Consider the following 13459-nt stretch of genomic DNA (forward strand, 5'->3'; position numbering starts at 1 on the left):
TTCTTTGGTTGAGTAGTATAATGCGTTTGGTTTATTAGACTGCTGGATAGCAGCCTCCTGAGAGAATTTCAGCTCATTTTACTAGGACTGTCCCTTCTTCTTGGACTTTCAAGAAGGAAGTTTGTGTAGAACAGATTTGCAAGGCTGCAACTTTGTCCTCTCTGCATACTTTTTCCAAATTTGATATTTTTGTCTTAGCTGGGGCTTCTTTTGGGAGAAAGGTTCTTCATGCAGTGGTGCCTTCTGTTTAGGTTACCTGTCTTGTTCCTCCCTAATCATCTGTGTCCTCTAGCTTGGGTATTGGTTCCCACTAGTAGTTGATGATTCTGTGGACTCACCATATCTTAGGAAAGAAAACATAATTTATGCTTACCTGATGAATTTATTTATTTCCGATATAGTGAGTCCATCGCCCACCCTTTATTTTAAGACAGTTATTTTTATCTAAAACCTCAGGCACCTCTACACCTTTGTGTTATCTTCTTTTTCCATTTTTTTGTTTGGCTGAATGACTGGAGGTTATGGGTAAAGGAAGTGACATATATAGCTTTGCTGTGTTTCTCTTTCCTCCTCCTGCTGGCCAGGAGTGATATTCCCACTAGTAATTGATGATTCTGTGGACTCACCATATCCGGAAATAAATAAATGAATCAGGGAAGCATAAATTATGTTTTTCCATCTTAATGGGAGGAGAGTCCACTGCTTCATTCATTACTTGTGGGAATTAAGAACCTGGCCACCAGGAGGAGGCAAAGACACCCCAGCCAAAGGCTTAAATACTTCCCCCACTCCCCTCACCCCCCCAGTCATTCTTTGCCTTTTGTCACAGGAGGTTGGCAGAGAAGTGTCAGAAGATTCGGAGTAGTCTTTTATGGAGGTTAGTACTCTTCGCAAAGGGACTGGAGTTTTAAGTAATCCTGTCAGCCTCTCAGTGAGAGCATGGGGGAAAATTAGAGTCCGGAGATGCAGGTAGAGTCTCCTTGCTCCTTAAGCAATCAGCGTTGACGAGTTTCGCTGCCTGCTTTCTGATCTCAAGTCCATATCAGGAGTGACGCTACTAACCTGTCACACTTGAAAGACCATGTTCCTTTCCCACGGCGTATATTCTGGTAAGATCGTTTCATTATATACATAAGATAACGTAAGAAGACAGGGTCACAGTGTGTCTTCTTTTATCTGTATAGAATCAAGGGTTAATATCTCCTTAGGGGGATTATTGAACAAGAGGGATTTGTACACAATGTTATTTACTGGTTATTGTGTTTATGCTGCGACATGTGTGAGATGAGGCTCTGTCAATGTGCGAACAGTTCGGTTGAGATATCAGCACAGCATTTTTTTGGCGTGTTTTCTCTTTAGTGCAGGGGCGGTTCCTGCATGGCACTCCATGTGACCGGGTGTGGCCTCTTCAACTTCCTCTTTCTTGACCGGTTGTTGCAGGAGACAAAGCATTTTCTCTGTTGTCCGGGTCATAGGAGGTAGTGAGCACCCCGGCCATTGGGATATAAAGGTGCCATTTAGTTTATATCACGGGGTTCGTTTTTCAACCGGCAGCGGAAGTCGCTGCGGTGGCTGGAACTGCTACCTATTGGTGTGACGCTCTGTCAGCTATGGTTGAGGTGGAGACTCCCTTCGAGGAGATACAGGAACAAATTAAGGCTTTAAGGGTAGCTCATTCGTTCATCTGTGATGCAAATATGCAGATTATTCACCTGAATGCCATGACTTCAGGTTTTTCTGTTCTGGCTCGTAGTTAAAGTCATGGTCTGTGGACATGACTTCCAAGTCTAGATTACTTTCCCTCCCGTTTCAGGGAAAGGTTCTCTTTGGTCCTGGTTTGGACTCTATTATATCCACGGTCACGGGGGGCAAGGGTGCTTTCCTACCGCAGGATAAAAAATATAAGCCTAAGGGTTCTACTTTTCATCCCTTTCGTTCGGACAAATCTCAATACCAGCAGCCTGCCGTGAAATCTGAGCAGTCCAAGGGATCTTGGAAACCAGCTCACTCTTCGAACAAGTCTAAGCAGAGTAAGAAGCCCGCTGAGACAAAATCGACATGAAGGGGCGGCCCCGTCTCTGGATGCGTAGGGGGCAAACTATCTCTTTTTACAGAGGCCTGGATAAGAGACATTCAGGACCCTTAGGTTCTGGAGGTCATAGCCCAGGGCTACAGGATAGGATTCAAGACTAATCCGCCCAGAGGCAGATTCCTCCTGTCAAATATATCTTCAAGACCAGAGAAGAGAGACGCCTTCCTAGGTTGTGTGAGGGATCTCTCCTCTCTCAGAGTTATCGCCCCAGTCCCTCTTGCAGAAAGAGGTCTGGGGTATTATTCAAACCTTTTTGTGGTCCCAAAGAAGGAGGGCACGTCTCGCCCAATTCTGGACCTAAAGTGATTAAACATACATCGTTCAAAATGTAGACGATCAGATCGATTCTGCCTCTAGTTCAAGAGGGACAATTTATGACGACAATATACCTGAAGGATGCTTACCTTCACGTGCCAGTCCACAAGGACCACTTCAAGTTCCTAAGATTCGCATTTCTGGACACTACCAGTTTGTGGCCCTACCATTCGGTCTGGCTACTGCCCCAAGAGTCTTTACAAAGGTAAATACAAAAATAAGGTGGCGCAAAAAAGCTGATTCCAGTGAGGCCAGTAAATATAATATGTATATAAAGATGTATATGCATATATATGTATATATATGTATATATGAAATGTGTGGATATAAATATCTATATTTTTAATCTAATATTTTCTCATATCCCATTAATTCTCCTTCGACGTTTATGAACCTTCAAAACTCAAATTGTTTAAATAAAGAATTTATTTTGCTTGACTTTTTTTTAAAATTAATTAGGACATCTAAAAAAATATCAATAAAAACATCAATAAAAAAAACATATCTTGTTTCTAATTCTAAAATAGTATGACACCGGTGTCTATTAAGATAAAAAGTAGGATACAAATAATTCTGATACTTGGCTTATCCTTTCCCACTAGATAGAATGAATAGTGAGTGTGATACAATGTACATACATAATTCACAATATTTGACAAATTTGCAATTATCGTTCTGTATTTCAATGCTCTTATTGTTCTAATGGGTAGTGCAACACATTAACACATATTGTTAATGGATAGAGATGTTCCTTCTTTATAGACTATTTTAAATGTAACTCTCCTGGCACATATTCAGAATAGCTGTTTCTTTCATGTAATTAGCAAGAGTCCATGAGCTAGTGACGTATGGGATATACATTCCTACCAGGAGGGGCAAAGTTTCCCAAACCTCAAAATGCCTACAAATACACCCCTCACCACACCCACAAATCAGTTTTACAAACTTTGCCTCCTATGGAGGTGGTGAAGTAAGTTTGTGCTAGATTCTACGTTGATATGCGCTCCGCAGCAGGTTGGAGCCCGGTTTTCCTCTCAGCGTGCAGTAAATGTCAGAGGGATGTGAGGAGAGTATTGCCTATTTGAATTCAATGATCTCCTTCTACGGGGTCTATTTCATAGGTTCTCTGTTATCGGTCGTAGAGATTCATCTCTTACCTCCCTTTTCAGATCGACGATATACTCTTATATATATACCATTATCTCTGCTGATTTTCGTTTCAGTACTGGTTTGGCTTTCTACAACATGTAGATGAGTGTCCTGGGGTAAGTAAGTCTTATTTTCTGTGACACTCTAAGCTATGGTTGGGCACTTTTTTTATAAAGTTCTAAATATATGTATTCAAACATTTATTTGCCTTGACTCAGGATGTTCAACATTCCTTATTTCAGACAGTCAGTTTCATATTTGGGATAATGCATTTGAATAAATCATTTTTTTCTTACCTTAAAATTTGACTTTTCCCTGTGGGCTGTTAGGCTCGCGGGGGCTGAAAATGCTTCATTTTATTGCGTCATTCTTGGCGCGGACTTTTTTGGCGCAAATTTTTTTTTCTGTTTCCGGCGTCATACGTGTCGCCGGAAGTTGCGTAATTTTTGACGTTCTTTTGCGCCAAAAGTGTCGGCGTTCTGGATGTGGCGTCATTTTTGGCGCCAAAAGCATTTAGGCGCCAAATAATGTGGGCGTCTTATTTGGCGCTAAAAAAATATGGGCGTCACTTTTGTCTCCACATTATTTAAGTCTCATTATTTATTGCTTCTGGTTGCTAGAAGCTTGTTCACTGGCATTTTTTCCCATTCCTGAAACTGTAATTTAAGGAATTTGTTCAATTTTGCTTTATATGTTGTTTTTTCTATTACATATTGCAAGATGTCCCACGTTGCAACTGAGTCAGAAGATAATTCTGGAAAATCGCTGCCTGGTGCTGGAGCTACCAAAGCTAAGTGTATCTGCTGTAAACTTTTGGTAGCTGTTCCTCCAGCTGTTGTTTGTATTCAATGTCATGACAAACTTGTTAATGCAGATATTTCCTTTAGTAAAGTTACATTACCTGTTGCTGTTCCGTCAACATCTAATACTCAGAGTGTTCCTGATAACATAAGAGATTTTGTTTCTAAATCCATTAAGAAGGCTATGTCTGTTATTCCTCCTTCTAGTAAACGTAAAAAGTCTTTTAAAACTTCTCATTGTTCAGATGAATTTTTAAATGAACATCATCATTCTGATTCTGATAATGGTTCTTCTGGTTCAGAGTATTCTGTCTCAGAGGTTGATGCTGATAAATCTTCATATTTATTTAAAATGGAATTTATTCGTTCTTTACTTAAAGAAGTCCTAATTGCATTAGAAATTGAGGATTCTGGTCCTCTTGATACTAAATCTAAACATTTAGATAAGGTTTTTAAATCTCCTGTAGTTATTCCAGAAGTTTTTCCTGTTCCTGGTGCTATTTCTGAAGTAATTTCCAGGGAATGGAATAATTTGGGTAATTCATTTACTCCTTCTAAACGTTTTAAGCAATTATATCCTGTGCCATCTGACAGATTAGAGTTTTGGGACAAAATCCCTAAGGTTGATGGGGCTGTTTCTACTCTTGCTAAGCGTACTATTCCTACGGCAGATGGTATTGAATCCTTTCTAAGAAAAGCTTACTTGTGTTCAGGTAATCTTCTTAGACCTGCTATATCTTTGGCGGATGTTGCTGCAGCTTCAACTTTTTGGTTGGAAGCTTTAGCGCAACAAGTAACAGATCATAATTCTCATAGCATTATTATTCTTCTTCAACATGCTAATAATTTTATTTGTGATGCCATCTTTGATATCATTAGAGTTGATGTCAGGTATATGTCTCTAGCTATTTTATCTAGAAGAGCTTTATGGCTTAAAACTTGAAATTCTGATATGTCTTCTAAGTCTACTCTGCTTTCCCTTTCTTTCCAGGGTAATAAATTATTTGGTTCTCAGTTGGATTCTATTATCTCAACTGTTACTGGAGGGAAAGGAACTTTTTTACCACAGGATAAAAAAATCTAAAGGTAAATTTAGGTCTAATTATCGTTTTCGTTCCTTTCGTCACAACAAGGAACAAAAGCCTGATCCTTCATCCTCAGGAGCGGTATCAGTTTGGAAACCATCTCCAGTCTGGAATAAATCCAAGCCTTTTAGAAAATCAAAGCCAGCTCCTAAGTCCACATGAAGGTGCGGCCCTCATTCCAGCTCAGCTGGTAGGGGGCAGATTACGTTTTTTCAAAGAAATTTGGATCAATTCCGTTCACAATATTTGGATTCAGAACATTGTTTCAGAAGGGTACAGAATTGGCTTCAAGATTAGGCCTCCTGCAAAGAGATTTTTTCTTTCCCGTGTCCCAGTAAATCCAGCGAAGGCTCAAGCATTTCTGAAATGTGTTTCAGATCTAGAGTTGGCTGGAGTAATTATGCCAGTTCCAGTTCTGGAACAGGGGCTGGGGTTTTATTCAAATCTCTTCATTGTACCAAAGAAGGAGAATTCCTTCAGGCCAGTTCTGGATCTAAAAATATTGAATCGTTATATAAGGATACCAACATTCAAAATGGTAACTGTAAGGACTATCCTGCCTTTTGTTCAGCAAGGGCATTATATGTCTACAATAGATTTACAGGATGCATATCTGCATATTCCGATTCATCCAGATCACTATCAGTTTCTGAGATTCTCTTTCCTAGACAAGCATTACCAGTTTGTGGCTCTGCCGTTTGGCCTAGCAACAGCTCCAAGAATTTTTACAAAGGTTCTCGGTGCCCTTCTGTCTGTAATCAGAGAACAGGGTATTGTGGTATTTCCTTATTTGGACGATATATTGGTACTTGCTCAGTCTTCACATTTAGCAGAATCTCATACGAATCGACTTGTGTTGTTTCTTCGAGATCATGGTTGGAGGATCAATTTACTAAAAAGTTTATTGATTCCTCAGACAAGGGTAACCTTTTTGGGTTTCCAGATAGATTCAGTGTCCATGACTCTATCTTTGACAGACAAGAGACGTCTAAAATTGATATCAGCTTGTCGAAACCTTCAGTCACAATCATTCCCTTCGGTAGCCTTATGCATGGAAATTCTAGGTCTTATGACTGCTGCATCGGACGCGATCCCCTTTGCTCGTTTTCACATGCGACCTCTTCAGCTCTGTATGCTGAACCAGTGGTGCAGGGATTACACAAAGATATCTCAATTAATATCTTTAAAACCGATTGTACGACACTCTCTGACGTGGTGGACAGATCACCATCGTTTAGTTCAGGGGGCTTCTTTTGTTCTTCCGACCTGGACTGTAATTTCAACAGATGCAAGTCTTACAGGTTGGGGAGCTGTGTGGGGGTCTCTGACGGCACAAGGGGTTTGGGAATCTCAGGAGGTGAGATTACCGATCAATATTTTGGAACTCCATGCAATTTTCAGAGCTCTTCAGTCTTGGCCTCTTCTAAAGAGAGAATCGTTCATTTGTTTTCAGACAGACAATGTCACAACTGTGGCATACATCAATCATCAAGGAGGGACTCACAGTCCTCTGGCTATGAAAGAAGTATCTCGAATTCTGGTTTGGGCGGAATCCAGCTCCTGTCTAGTTTCTGCGGTTCATATCCCAGGTATAGACAATTGGGAAGCAGATTATCTCAGTCGCCAAACGTTGCATCCGGGCGAATGGTCTCTTCACCCAGAGGTATTTCTTCAGATTGTTCAAATGTGGGGACTTCCAGAAATAGATCTGATGGCCTCTCATCTAAACAAGAAACTTCCCAGGTATCTGTCCAGATCCAGGGATCCTCAGGCGGAAGCAGTGGATGCATTGTCACTTCCTTGGAAGTATCATCCTGCCTATATCTTTCCGCCTCTAGTTCTTCTTCCAAGATCTCCAAGATTCTGAAGGAATGCTCGTTTGTTCTGCTGGTAGCTCCAGCATGGCCTCACAGGTTTTGGTATGCGGATCTTGTCCGGATGGCCTCTTGCCAACCGTGGACTCTTCCGTTAAGACCAGACCTTCTGTCGCAAGGTCCTTTTTTCCATCAGGATCTCAAATCCTTAAATTTAAAGGTATGGAGATTGAACGCTTGATTCTTAGTCAAAGAGGTTTCTCTGACTCTGTGATTAATACTATGTTACAGGCTCGTAAATCTGTATCTAGGGAGATATATTATAGAGTCTGGAAGACTTATATTTCTTGGTGTCTTTCTCATCATTTTTCCTGGCATTCTTTTAGAATTCCGAGAATTTTACAGTTTCTTCAGTATGGTTTGGATAAAGGTTTGTCTGCAAGTTCCTTGAAAGGACAAATCTCTGCTCTTTCTGTTCTTTTTCACAGAAAGATTGCTAATCTTCCTGATATTCATTGTTTTGTACAAGCTTTGGTTCGTATAAAACCTGTCATTAAGTCAATTTCTCCTCCTTGGAGTTTGAATTTGGTTCTGGGGGCTCTTCAAGCTCCTCCGTTTGAACCTATGCATTTATTGGACATTAAATTACTTTCTTGGAAAGTTTTGTTCCTTTTGGCCATCTCTTCTGCCAGAAGAGTTTCTGAATTATCTGCTCTTTCTTGTGAGTCTCCTTTTCTGATTTTTCACCAGGATAAGGTGGTGTTGCGAACTTCTTTTAACTTTTTACCTAAGGTTGTGAATTCCAACAACATTAGTAGAGAAATTGTGGTTCCTTCATTATGTCCTAATCCTAAGAATTCTAAGGAGAAATCATTGCATTCTTTGGATGTAGTTAGAGCTTTGAAATATTATGTTGAAGCTACTAAGAATTTCCGAAAGACTTCTAGTCTATTTGTTATCTTTTCCGGTTCTAGGAAAGGTCAGAAGGCCTCTGCCATTTCTTTGGCATCTTGGTTGAAATCTTTAATTCATCATGCTTATGTTGAGTCGGGTACAACTCCGCCTCAAAGGATTACAGCTCATTCTACTAGGTCAGTTTCTACTTCCTGGGCGTTTAGGAATGAAGCTTCAGTTGATCAGATTTGCAAAGCAGCAACTTGGTCTTCTTTGCATACTTTTACTAAATTCTACCATTTTGATGTGTTTTCTTCTTCTGAAGCTGTTTTTGGTAGAAAAGTACTTCAGGCAGCTGTTTCAGTTTGAATCTTCTGCTTATAATTTCAGTTTTTTTCATTATAAAATTTAAACTTTATTTTGGGTGTGGATTATTTTTCAGCGGAATTGGCTGTCTTTATTTTATCCCTCCCTCTCTAGTGACTCTTGCGTGGAAAGATCCACATCTTGGGTAGTCATTATCCCATTCGTCACTAGCTCATGGACTCTTGCTAATTACATGAAAGAAAACATAATTTATGTAAGAACTTACCTGATAAATTCATTTCTTTCATATTAGCAAGAGTCCATGAGGCCAACCCTTTTTGTGGTGGTTATGATTTTTTTGTATAAAGCACAATTATTCCAATTCCTTTATGCTTTCGCACTTTTTTCTTATCACCCCACTTCTTGGCTATTCGTTAAACTGATTTGTGGGTGTGGTGAGGGGTGTATTTGTAGGCATTTTGAGGTTTGGGAAACTTTGCCCCTCCTGGTAGGAATGTATATCCCATACGTCACTAGCTCATGGACTCTTGCTAATATGAAAGAAATGAATTTATCAGGTAAGTTCTTACATAAATTATGTTTTTTCCTGTGAATTTGCAGCCTAAGTTTCTAGGTATAGGAAGTTCTTTGTTTTAACGCAGTGTGTCTGTAGTAGCTGATTTATGGTGTTAAGATCTTTAATTACATACGTTTTTTTTTTACTGTTATTTCTTCCTTCTCTTTCTTTGTGTAAACAGTGCACTGTTTTGCTGAATTCCTCCTCGTAGGTGGATGGTTCCGGTGGAGTAACTTTTATTGATCCTCCATTGACCGCACAGGATTGCTTCAATCCCTGTGCAGGTGATGCTGGTCTGATTCAGCCGGTTTGTATTTGCTTGAAAGTAAACTTACGGACCCCAAGGCAGAACATAGAGTGATCTGAGATGTCATCGCAGAAAATGCAGCATGTCTGCAGAAAGAACAGGAACTTAGCACTTTTAACTTTTCAGTGCTGCTCCACATTAGACTGTTCTTTTTAAACAGAGCTGTTCTCTGGCTGCATTGTATAAGTTTTCCTTAACACAGTGCATCCAGAGCAAAGTGCTGTTTGAAGACAACAATCAAATATGCAGTAGTGCTGCAAAGCAGCAGTGCATTGAATGTTGTCTGGCTCTGAGATTTTTGCAAGCTCGTTCCCTAGCTTTTCACAGTCTGCAAAGCTGTTTTTCTCTGAATGTAAGCTGTTCGTATGAGCAATGCACCTTTTTTATTACTACATTTCTATGTTAGACTAAGAGAAAAGGAAACAAATTATTTCAAGAGACATTTTACAGTTACTTTTTTTGTCTGCAGCTAATTTGCAATGCAATTTTCAACTACTTCACTAGATTATACAACTTTAAATATTGCTTTATTCTCCAGTTAACCAACACATTGCAATTGATCTGGTGCTTTAGTGTAACTGACAAATTTACAGTTTTATTTTATTTAAAAATGACCTGCAGAAAAATTTTCACTAAAAAAATCTCATTGCAGAAAGGGAAAAAAAGTTCTGTCTCTGGGCTTACGGACTTCTTGTCAGTATATTCAATCTTTGCAACTGGCAAGGTAACCGTAGCGGGTGGCGTTCCTTCTGGGTATTGTGTCTTTACCGGATGATCTTTCTCCTTGTAGTCTCAGCGTGCAAGTGCTAATTTTTCTTTCAGGTTTCTACACGTTTTGACTGTAAGCCTTTCTCAAGATACCTGAAATGATCGATCTTCAGTCTTTTATGGCCTTATTTCTTACCACCTTTATATTAACCTTTTCGTTGCCAGTCTTTATGAGTTACATTTTTCCGTTTTCTTTATTTTCGTTTCATGGGTTCTTCTTTAACACATTTATTTAGATACATTTCTATTATTGCAAATATACTTAGGATAATGTGTCCCAATACTTTCTCTTTATAGATTCTTTTGAATTTGACATATACCTTAACATAATCTATACTTAGACGGCTTCAGTGTTTTGCCATTCCCTTCTTAAAGCTTTTTAACCTTGGATCTCTTGTAGATATTAAATTTTATCTTGGATCTCTTGCAGATATTCCTTATTGACTTTTTTGTGTATTTTATCAGTCTATTTTAACTGACCAAACTTAATCGTTCTAACTGTCATGCTTGCATATTACGGTATTTCTACTTTATATCATGTTTTCTAATGATCTTGTCCTATATATACTTCTCTATCTGTATCAACATAACCCCTTTTTTCTTAGATGATTATTATGTATTTTGGTTCTTTTTTTATATATATATATATATATATATTATGCATATTATATATTGTACATGTGTATCTGTTTGACATGAGTTCCCACTCCCTGTTATTATCTTCAAATTATTGAGTTCAGATCTAATTTGCTATTGAGTCCTTTAGGAAATAGCGTGCCCATTGTGTAAATAAGGTCCGCTTCTTGGTGGAGTAATTTATTTTCTATATTACCACCCCTCCCATCTGTTTTTACTTTTTTAACCCCCCAGTAAGTCATTTCTTTTGGGTTCCCTTTATGACTTTTTTTGAAATGTGTGTATAATCTAGTGTATAATAGTGTTATCTTTACCTAGTTCAATACTTCTGATGTGCTCTCTAATTCTGTCCTTGAGACTTCTGCTCGTTTGTCCTAAGTACTGTAATTTACATGAGCATTGTAATAAATATATTATGTTACTATCCGTACATCTAATTACATCCTCAATTTTTAATATCTTGTTCGTAGTTGTGGATTTCACTTTGTCAGTCTTAGTGCTAAATTTACAGGACTTGCAGTCGTGGCAAGGAAAAAAAACCTGCTTTTTTTCACCCCTCAAATTATATTGTTTATTTGCTGATTTGGGTTTATATTCACTGGGTGAAAGTATATTTTTTAAATTTCTTTCTTTTTTGAAAATTATATCTGGATGGTGTTTTAATCTTTTTCCAATCAGTGGGTCACTTTTTGCTAGGTGCCAATGTTTTTTGATAATTCTTTGGATTTGTTTATGTTGTGAAGAGAAGGTTGTTATAAAAGGGATATTGAATGTGTCCCCATCTCTCTCTCATTTTGTTTCTTTATGACTTTCCTGTAATAATTCTTCTCTATCTATTTCCCTCACCTTATTTTTTATATCTGTTATTTTAATTGGATTATATCCTTTTTCCTCAAATCTTTCTTGTAGGATTAGTGATTGTTTATCATAGTCTGATATGTCTGTACAGTTCCTTCTGATTCTAGAGAATTGCCCTTTCGGTATATTTATTTTCCATTTTTCATGGTGACAGCTCTTATAGTCAATGTAATTATTGGCGTCTACTTTTTAAAAAAACGTAGTAGTGGTGATTTTGTTATCCAATATCTTAATCTCTATATCTAAGAAACTGATATTGTTTTTGCTAAATTCATGGGTAAACCTGAGCCCTGAGTCATTATCATTTAGATCTTCCATAAATTGGTCTAATAGTTCTTGGTCTCCCCTCCAGATAATGAATACGTCATCTATAAAGCGCTTATAGAGCACGAGATTTGCACCCCATGGTGTTGTGGACAAGAATTTATCCTCAAAGTTCCCAACAAATAAGTTCACATAGCTGGATGCTTACCTTCACGTGCCAATCCACAAGGACCACTTCAAGTTCCTAAGATTCGCATTTCTGGACCAACACTACCAGTTTGTGGCCCTACCATTCGGTCTGGCTACTGCCCCAAGAGTCTTTATGAAGGTTCTGGGAGCTCTGCTTGCGGTTGCGAGAGCCAGAGGTATTGCAGTGGCTCCTTATCTTTACGATATCCTGGTCCAGGCTCTGTCTTGCAGTCTCGCGGAGGATCACTCGAGGGCTCTTCTTCTTCTCCTTCGATCCCACGGGTGGAAGATAAACGAAGGAAAGAGTTTTCTGGTCCACAGCAACAGGGTGGAATTTCTGGACACGATAATAGATTCCATATCCATGAAGATATTCTTGACAGATTGGAGACGTTCCAAGATTGCGTCCAACTGTCTTGCCCTTCAGACCTCCTCAAGGACATCTGTGGCCAGGTGTATGGAGGTGATTGGGCTCATAGTATCCAACATAGATGTCATTCCATTCGCCAGGTTCCATATCAGACCTCTTCAGTTATACATGTTGAGACAGTGGAACGGCGATCACTCACATCTATCCCAACAGATTTCTTTGGACAACCAAGTGAGCTAATCCCTCTCTTATAGTTACACTTATACACACTTATAGTTTGTGTCATATAAATAACATTTTGTTCACTCCCGTGGAGTTAGAAAAGAGTCAGCACTGATTGGCTTAAAGGGACATTCAACCCCAAAAATTTCTTTCAGGATTCAGATAGAGAATACAATTTTAAACAACATTCCAATTTACTACTATTATCTAATTTACTTATTTCTATTGATATCCTTTGTTGAAGAAATAGCAATGCACATGGGTCAGCCAATGACATGAGGCATCTATGTGCATCCACCAATCAGCAGCTACTTAGTCTATCTACATATGCTTTTCAGGAAAGAATATTAAGAGAATTAAGCAAATTAGATAAAAGAAGTAAATTAGAAAGTTTTTTAAAATTGTATTCTCTATCTGAATCATGAAAAAAATATGTTGGGTTTAATGTCCCTTTAAATATTAGTCTGTCAAAAGTACTGAGATAAGGGGGCAGTCTGCAGAGGCTTAGATATAAGGTAATCACATACGTAGAAAGTGTATTAGTATAAAAGTGTTGGTTGTGCAAAACTGGGGAATGGGTAATAAAGGGATTATCTATCTTTTTAAACAATAACAATTTTCAAGTAGACTGTCCCTTTAAGATTTGTGTAGCTGACGCAAGTCTACTTGATTTTTGCAAATCCATACAAAAGGCATGACAGAACATGAATAGAACAAGTCTGTATTGTATTCTACGGGTTTGGTAAAGTATGGTGTTTATGTAGAAGTTTTGTGAACCTTCGAATGCGGAAGATGGCGACCATTCGTGCCACA

The 13459-nt window shown here is 38.6% G+C and overlaps 1 protein-coding gene across 2 annotated transcripts in view; it reads left to right on the plus strand.

The window, feature by feature from the left end:
• The window catches only part of TTC7B (tetratricopeptide repeat domain 7B), an 840626-nt gene that overhangs the window by 490479 nt on the left and 336688 nt on the right, over positions 1-13459 (plus strand). The window lies entirely within an intron of this gene.

This window comes from Bombina bombina, chromosome 1 (genome assembly GCF_027579735.1).
Source record: "Bombina bombina isolate aBomBom1 chromosome 1, aBomBom1.pri, whole genome shotgun sequence".
Lineage (NCBI taxonomy): Eukaryota > Metazoa > Chordata > Amphibia > Anura > Bombinatoridae > Bombina > Bombina bombina.